The 9012-nt window shown below is 59.0% G+C and overlaps 1 protein-coding gene across 2 annotated transcripts in view; it reads right to left on the bottom strand.

The window, feature by feature from the left end:
* Positions 1 to 9012, bottom strand: part of SH2B2 (SH2B adaptor protein 2) — a 241493-nt gene that overhangs the window by 23735 nt on the left and 208746 nt on the right. The gene's annotated exons all lie outside the window — the stretch shown is intronic.

The raw sequence follows: 9012 nt of genomic DNA on the forward strand, positions 1-9012 counted from the left end.
GCTGGGACCAGGTGTCCCCAGCCAGGTGTGTTTGGTGTCCCTGGCACTGGGGTGAATTCAGAGTGTTTTGGGAAGATAAACCCTGCCCATGACCACACGGGGCAGTTTTGAGGTGATTTAGAGGAGGTTTGGGAGCTTTCCCCCTTCTCTGGTTTCACCATTTCCTGTCCACTGAGGAGGATGAGTGCTTGGCATCACTGAAGGAAATGAAAATGAATTACAGGCTCATTAACACCAACTCATTACCTGAGCTGCAGCACTGGGGAATGTCCCGACGCCTCCTGCATCACCACAACCTCCACAGCCATCTCAAAGCCCCCACACCTGTGGGGATGGGGGTGTTCCATGTGCTCCCACCAATGCTGGGAACTGGGCTGGTTCTGGGGGACCTCTGGGAAGGATGGGGGGTCTCCGTGGAAGGACGAAGGGGGTCTATGTAAGGACGGGGTGCTCTGTGTAAGGATGAAGGGGGTGTTGTAGGGGGTGATCTGTGGAAGGATGGGGTGCTCTGTGTAAGGATGGGGCTCTCCGGGGAAGGACAGGGGGCTCTGTGTAAGGATGAAGGAGGGTCTATGTGAGAACGAGGGGCTCCGTGGAAGGATGAAGGGAAGCTCCGTGTAAGCATGAATGGGTGTCTATGGACGGACGGGGATTCTGTGGAAGGATGAAGGTGGGGAGTCTATGGAAGGACGGGGTGCTCTGTAAGGATGAAGAGGGCTCTATGTAAGGATGAAGGAGAGTCTATGTGAAGACGGGGCTGTCCTTGGAAGGATGGGCGATCAGTGGAAGGACGGGGGGGCTCTATGGAAGGATGGAGGGGCGCTCAGTGGAAGCACGGGGGGCTCTGTGTAAGGATGAAGGGGTGCTGTGTGTAAGGATGAAGGAGTGCTCTGTGTAAGGACGGGGCGCTCTGTGGAAGCACGGGGGGTTCTGTGTCACTGTGTCAGGATGAAGGGGTGTCTATGGAAGGATGGAGGGGCGCTACGTGGAAGGACGGGGGCTCTGTGTCAGGATGAAGGGGGCTCTATGGAAGGATGGAGGGGCGCTCTGTGTCAGGATGAAGGGGTACTCCATGTAAGGACGGAGGGGCGCTCTGTGTCAGGACGAAGGGGTACTCCATGTAAGGATGGAGGGGCGCTCTGTGTCAGGACGAAGGGGGCTCTATGGAAGGATGGAGGGGCGCTCTGTGTCAGGATGAAGGGGGCTCTATGGAAGGATGGAGGGGCGCTCTGTGTCAGGATGAAGGGGTCTCCATGTAAGGATGGAGGGGCGCTCTGTGTCAGGATGAAGGGGTCTCCATGTAAGGATGGAGGGGCGCTCTGTGTCAGGATGAAGGGGGCTCTATGGAAGGATGGAGGGGCGCTCTGTGTCAGGATGAAGGGGTCTCCATGTAAGGATGGAGGGGCGCTCTGTGTCAGGATGAAGGGGGCTCTATGGAAGGATGGAGGGGCGCTCTGTGTCAGGATGTGCTCGGTGCGAGCGCAGGGGCTCGGTGCAGCGCGCCCTCCGGGCGGCAGGCGGCGCTGCGGGCGGCGGGGCGCGCTCCCCCCGGCGCGGCGCTCTGTGTCGGGCGGCTCCGCTCCGTGTGCCGGAGCTGTCCAGCACTTCAGCAGGGGCCGCGCCGGGGCCGCGCGGGAGGGGCCGCGCCCGCGGGACCCCCGGCACACACCGGCACACACCGGCACACACCGGCACACACCGGCACACACCGGCACCCCCGACACCCACGGGCACCCACCGGCACCCCCGGCACTCCCCGCGGCCGACAGCCACCCAGCGGGGCCGGGCCCAGCGGGACGGCGGGGCGAGGTGAGGCGCGGCCGGGCCCGGGGCTGCGGGGCCGGGAATGGAGAGGGGCGTGTGCGGGGGGCGGTGGGACTGCACTGGGGGAGCCCTGGGGGGATACTGGGGGCTTGCAGGGGATGGGGAAGGATGCCCCCCCCACCCATCCGGTGATGCTGCGGGCAGGGGGTGACGGCCCCCGGCGATGGGGATTTGGGGTGCGGTGCTCCTCAGGGGAATGGGAATTGGGGTCTGCAAAGGGACATGGGTGGAAGGGATGGATAAGGCGTGCATCGTGTTGTGGGTGCTGGGACAGCTGGGCACTCCAGCGGGAGGGGTGTGCCAGGGGTGTGCGCCCGTGAGGTTTGATGCTGCTGGGGGTGTGGGATGGGGTGAGGAGTCTGGAAATGAGGTGCTTTTTGGGGCACAGGGCGTCCCTCCGGGGATGCGGGTGTGCCGGGGGCTCCCTGGTGCTGGGGGAGTGGCTGGGGGGGCAGCCACATCCCCCTTTTCCATGCTGGGGGGAGACAGGCTGGGACTGGGACAGTGGGTGACCCCCAGCAGAAGGTTTTTGGCTGGGAAGGACGGGACAGTGATGGTCCCTCAGCAGATGCTGGTGCCTTGTGTGGTGCAGGTGGGAGATGAGGCTGAGACAAGGTCCCCAAGCCCCTCTTTCTGCTGCGTGGACCCCCAGGCTGTGCTGGGGAGGGTTTGGCTGATGAGATTTCAAACCCTGCGGGTGTTGTAAGAGGGAAGGAGAGGGGGCAAGGCTTGGCAGCGGGAAGCCACAGCAGCAACTCAAGCACTCGTCTTTTGGGAGTGTTTTGTGCTTCTCCTTCCCAGATCAGGAGGTTTGTCCCCAGGGATGTCCGGGCTGTGCCCTGCAGGGGGCTGGTGGCCATGGCTCAGGGGGAGCAGGTGGCTTTCAGAGGACACAGGTTCATTTATTCCCTCCAGAGCAAGATTTCAGACTGGATATACCTTGGTTTGCCAGTGCTCCCACTGCTGTAGGGGGGTCACCTGGGGGCTGGCAACATTTTGGGGTGTCTCAGGTTGATGTCAAAATGTCAGAGACCCTCTCTGAGGGTGCAGATGCTCACTGGTCTCCTTGCCCTGGCATATGGATTCTTCTCTGACAGGAGCACAGGGACACTCCTGCTGGGGAGGATTTTGGGGACAGTGTTTGTGTCCAAACACACATTGTCATTGCTCTGTCCCACTCTGCCAGTGTGACCTCACACGGTGCCACCCTCTGTGTCTCACCTGCTTTCCCCTCAATCCCCCTGGCATCCCACCTGCCTCCCCCTGCCCCAGGACCCATCCTGACACGTACAGGGAATGTTGGGGGCTTTCAGAGCCAGAAATTGGGCAGATTTTAAGGGAACCTTTGGTCCTTGGTCACTGTTGGGAATGGCAAGCGAGGGCTTTGCCAGGCAGAGGGGTGCAGGAATCTTGATTGGCTTTGTCCTTGGTGCCAAGAAAATGCTGCTTTTCCTCTGGACAAAGGGTCTGGTGCCTCCTGGGTCAGATCCAGTTGTGGGTGGATGTGTGGCAGCGGGTCCTGGAGGCTGCTGAAGAGGGAGCAGAGGGTGCTCACCCTGTATTTCTGGGCAGAGATATGGGGTTAGTGCTTATGCTGAGGGTCTGCCGGAGGTGGGGGGGTCCCCAGTCTCCAGAGCCTTTTCTCCTCCTCCTCCTTCCTGTCTCCCAGCTCCCGTTTTCCCCGGCCAGGTGGCCCGTGGCTTATATAATGTGCTCAAACCCCGGAATAGCTCCTCCCGTTACACAACCACCCAGCCAGCCACGGGGGGGGGGATGGTGGGGGGGATTCCCAGCTGGATGCTCCCCCTGCACTGCCTGTGACCCCCCCCTCCACCTGCAGTGCTCAGCCCCGGGGGTTGCTCGCCGGGATTGTGTCCCCTCCGGGGAAGGTGACCTCATTGTGACAGTCATCCCCTGCACCTCCATGTGCTCAATAATTGCTTTTATTTGTAGTAGTGTTGTTACTCCCCTTCCTCACAGGGGTGATGGGCCTCGGGATGACTGTGCCTCCTCCTGACTCCTTGCCCAGCAAAGCAAATGGCCCCAAAGGTGCAAAACCTGGGGTGGCTGTTCCTCCTCTCCATCCCCATTCCTTATTTAAGCACTCCTGTTTGGGGAAGGTCTGGCAGGGCATTCCCAAGGGGATGAGGAAAGTGTGGCCAAAGGGGTACAGGGCTGGGGATCCCATAGGAAAACCCATCACTGGATCCTCTGCCTCTCCACTCAGCATGGGGGGATGGCTGAGCCACGTGGATGTGCTGCTCCTTTCCCTCATCCCTGATTCAGGAATGGGATCACTGCCTGGGTCCTGGGGCTGCTCCCTGTCATGGTGTGACCCCTTTCCCACCAGCTCTCCTCCAGCCAGGGCTCAGAATGGAGCTTCTCAATAGCCAGCAGCCCAAGGGGTTCAGGCTGGGGGGGCTTCAGCCACGGCATTTTGGGGACAGGAGTAAATCCTGACTCCTCACCTTCCATTGTGCCCTTTTCCCTGGATCATCTCCAGGGGATCTCTGTGCCCACACCCCTGTGTGATGCTTGTCTGGAGGGGGACCAGTCCCCAACCCTGGCTCCCCATCCCTAAATCCCCAAGCCAGGAAGGAGCTCAGTTGCTTAGCAACTGTTTAGCTTCTCCACCAGCCTCCTCATCTATTTTAAAATATATATATATATATTTATATATATGTGTGTGTATATATATATCTGCACAGACGTAGGTATGCACATGCAGCTGCAGCTCCTGACCTCCTAGCCAGCATCCATATATTCTTTACTAATTGCTTTGAAGTCTGTGAGGTGTCAAATTTTGGTCGGGCAGCTATAGGAGAGCATGCCTGGGCTTGGGGAAATAGGGATGGAAGGACTGGGACGGCTGTCACCAATCCATTCCCACTGCCCCTTCCCACGGGCATCATCCCTGTGGCTTGGGGCTGGAGGGCAGTGCTAACAAGCCCCAGAATGGCTGCACTTTTAAAGCTAGATTTGCCTTTTTTCCTCGTTCTTGAAGGTCTGACTCACGGTTTTTGGCACTGGAAGGCAGCTCCGGAGAAGGTCAGCCCAATTAATGGCAGCAACCCCGGACTTTTCCTCCTTGTAACTCCAGCTGGGTGTTCAGGGGAGGCTGACTGCCTGGCCGTGGTGTGCTGGCATATTTTGTGTCCTGAAAAAAAAAATCTTCTCCCAGCTGTCGCCACAGCACAGACAGGGAGCAGCCTGGGATGGGGCTGTGCACGCTTTGGGGCAGGGTTATGGTTTCAGTCGGTGGTAGTGTGTCCTGATGAGATTCCAACAGGGGGGATCACCCCTCTGAGCCTCTCTGGAGCGACTGGAGCATCCTCCCCTCATCTGGGCTGTCGCTGCTGTGTTGGGGCCGAGCTCTGGCACGCTCAGTGGTCCAGGCAGCCGCCGTCCTGGGCTCGCTGCCCACATCCCGTGCCCGCATCCCGGCACGCGGGTGCTCACGGCCGCCCCGGCTGGTGCAGCTGGATGTGGCGAGAATTAATGGAGCACCGGCCGGAGGCGGCTTTAATTAGCACCGAGGCACGAGGAGGGGGCTGGATGCCCGGGGACTGCTGCCGCCTTTCCCCAGCGAGGGAGAGATGTCGGGAGAGCATCCAGGCGCCCGGGAGAGCATCCAGGCGCTGCCATGGCGCTCCCCCCGGGCAGCGGCTCCATCCGCAGTACGGAGGCAGAGCCCTGCGGCACGGCTGCTCAGCGCCGGGGCTGCGGGCTTGGCCCGGGGGCTGAGCGGGGCCCAAGGGGGGGTTTCAGCAGAGCCGGCTGGGAAGGGGCTCGTTCTGGGATGGGAAGTAAAAGGGACAAAGCAGTTTGGTGAAATAACACTTTTTCCTCCATCATTTTGCTTTTCTTTTGGGCTGGAGTTCTGAAGCCATGAGCTGGACAAAGCCCAGGTGGGACAGCCCCAGGGCTGGGACATGGGGACAGTCACATCCTGGGGCCATCCCACCCCAGCCCACAGGGAGGGGGCTCTGCTCACAGCTTGGCTAGAAACCAGCAGCCCCAAACCCTGCCAGGGCCTGTCCTGGCTGTGTGACAGGGGCACAGTGCAGTCTGTCTGTCCTTCTGTCTGTCCTGGCACTCTCTGAGCTGGTTCTGCAGGTGCCCTGGTCCTGCACACCCTGGGGGTGATTCACATGGCTGGGGAGGGAGGGAGAGATCTGGGCATGGGGTGGAGGATGGTGGTGGAGAGTGAGGAGGAGGAGAATGGAAAAGAGGGATGGAGATGGAAGATGGGGACGAGGAGGACAATGGACAATGGAAATGAGGATGGTGGATGGGGATGATGATGACAAAGGGGATGAGGAGGAGAATGGGGGTTGAGGATGGAATTAGGGATGGAGGATGAACACTTCCAAAAGCTCTAATCCAAGTACCAGAAAGCACCTGCAAGCTGCAAAGCTGGATTGACCTCCCCAAGGCCCAAGGTGGCACGTAGGAGGAGGATCAGGATCCCAAAATTCGTGGGTGAATGCCTGGTTAGTATGGGAAAAGAGGGATTTGCTCAGGAGCCTCCCCAGAGGCTCCAGCCCGTTGTGCCAGGGGCTTTGTGCCCTCCTGGGTGGCAGAAAGGGAATTTGGATGTCAGCAACTGTCTCCAGCTACACCCTGCAGCCTTTGGGAGTGTGTGGAGATGCAGAGCTCACCCCAGGACGCCTCCCCTCCCTCTGGGCGAGGCAGCCGGGCAGCGGCTGCCAGTGATTGATGTTTTGTGGGTAATTACTGCAGATAATGAAATATTTAACCATCGTCTTTATTATCAGGGTAGTGCCGAGCCAGGAGGGAAACCACTGCTTTGGGACAGGGCTGTGCTGATGGGTTTGTGCCGATTTTGGTGCTGGCAGAGCCGGGTGGTGCCTCTGTTGTGGCCAGTGGATTGAGGTTGTGATGGTGGCAGCCACTCTGTGTCCCTGAGCTGTCCCCTGTGAGTGCAGGGCATCGATGGGGTTCTTGTGGGGCAGGGAGAGCACAGACCCAGCTGGGGGACATGGGCCCCCACTGTCACCAGCAGTGTAGGGCTGGCTCTGTTTGGCACCCAGGGGTTTGCCTGGGGCACTTTTGGAGAGCTGGGGGGAGGGTTGTGGGTGGGTTTTTCCCATTCCTTTGTTTCCCTGCCCGTGCTGTGGCTGAGGCAGGGGGTGGTGGCACTCCCACGGTGGATATTGCTGCAGGCTGAGGGGACACTGGAGTGCAGTACCACGTCCATCCCCAGTCCTGCTCCAGGGGCAAGGGGATTTCTCAGCTCCATCCTTTTCATGGAAACAGGGAGCATTTCCTGGAGGATCTGCATGCCTCCCCCACCATTCAACCTTCTCCCACAGGTACCCATCCAGCTGCCAGTTTGTCTCCATCTACCTGCCCAGCTCTATATCCCACACACTCTCAAGGTTTCTCAGCAAGGAATTTATCCACTGCTGGGCTCAGGATCAGATGAATTCCCACTGGGGACAAGCAAGCAGAGGCTGCTGCAGAAAGCATCCTCTCCTTTCCCCTCTCCTTCCCTGAGCCCCTTTGTGGGGGAAGGTTTCTAAGTAGGGAGCTTGCCTCTTTCCCTAACTTCCTTCCAGGTTTTTGGTTTCATGTCCTGATGAGAGAAAGAGGGAGAGGAGTCCCCAGGACAGGTTTTTCTGCAGCATCTCTTAGAGTTCAGGATGGGCAGGGAAGGCTGAGCAGGGTTGTGGGGTGTCCTGGGGCTTGAAATGTGGGTGCTGCAGGCAAGGGGGGACTGGGTGACCCTCCAGGTGCAGGGATGAGCATCCAGAAGTGCAGAGCCCTGGCTGGCTCCTGCTGCACCAGGGATCTCCCCTGTGCCTCTGCAGAAATAAAGGCTGCTGGCTCCTCTCTGCATGGTAGTAATGGGGGGGGAAAAGAAAAAAAAAAAGCCTGTAATTAAGCACTCAGCTGCTGTCCTCTCTGGGCAGGCTCATCAGGAGATAAATGACTGTGTGGGGCAGCCAGTAGCAGCAGGAAAGTCAGGGATATGCTGTGGGGATGCTGTGGGGTGGGAGATGCCTTCTGGACAGGTTGGGATCCCCACTACTCCAGGGAAGGCTCTGAGGTATTTTCTCTCCTCTAACAGCAAAGAACCCTCATCAAAGCCCCTCATGGATGATCTGCATTCCCACCCTGGCTCTGTCTCAATGCATGGCCATGGAAAGCTCTGAGCTGCCTGGTATTCTGGTGGAATGGCACACTGGGAATGGCAAACCTTTCCTGACTTGAAACAGATCAGTCTGTGGCCCATCTGCCCTTCCTGCTTCTACTGGGCTTAGGGATGCCTCCTTCCCTGGGCCAGTGTTTGCCCCTTCCTCCATGGGCAGCATGTCAGCCACCCAAGGACTGGCTGCTTCCTGCACAGGAGATGACAAAGCCCATCCTTGGAAAAGCCTCTCCAGCAGCATCCCTGGGATAGAAACACCTCAGAGAAATGGCTTTCTGGCAAAAGCTGCTTCTCCAAGCCCAAATCCAGCTTGGAGAGTGAGGCAGGATGCTCTGCTTTTGCTCCTGATTGTTTCTCTTTGTGCAGGGCCCCTGTAAAGCCCAGGTGGTGCCTCTGCAGCCTGGTGGAGCTGGTGGTTAAGGCAGCAGATCTCCAGTGGGAGCATCCCATGCTGGGGAGAGGGATGGAGTGCTGGGCACGGCGGGACAGTGAGGAATGGGTGCTCAGCCATGCACTGATGGCTGCAGGGCACTGAGACAGGGCTGAGTCTGTCTGGCTGATCCAGGAGATTTGGGAGCATCTCCTCCCTGAGGCTTGGGGAGCATCAGCCAGAGCCTCAGCACAGCAGTGCTGCTCGGGAACAGTTGTCCTCTTCCAGGGGTTATTTTTGGAGCCAAGTGAGGACACACTGACTGTGTGGTGGAAAGAGGAGGGAGAGACACGTGAAGGTGAAGGAGCAGGGAAAAGGCAGGGGGGCAGAAGCTGGTGGGGGTCATCATCTCCCCTTGCAACCCACACTGGGCCATAGCAGAGGGTGCCAGGCCATGGCCCAAGAGAATCAGCAAGTGTTTGCTGCCTGAGCCAGACATCAGGATGTCCCACAACTGCAACCAAACCAGTGCAGCTGGGAAATGCAAGGGCATATCTGAGGTCTTTGGGTCCCTAGAGGACTGTGAGGCTGGATGTCTGTTCCTGCTCCAAGCCCACACTGGCTGACAGTGGGGTCCATATCC

This window comes from Oenanthe melanoleuca, chromosome 19 (genome assembly GCF_029582105.1).
Source record: "Oenanthe melanoleuca isolate GR-GAL-2019-014 chromosome 19, OMel1.0, whole genome shotgun sequence".
In the NCBI taxonomy this organism is placed as follows: domain Eukaryota; kingdom Metazoa; phylum Chordata; class Aves; order Passeriformes; family Muscicapidae; genus Oenanthe; species Oenanthe melanoleuca.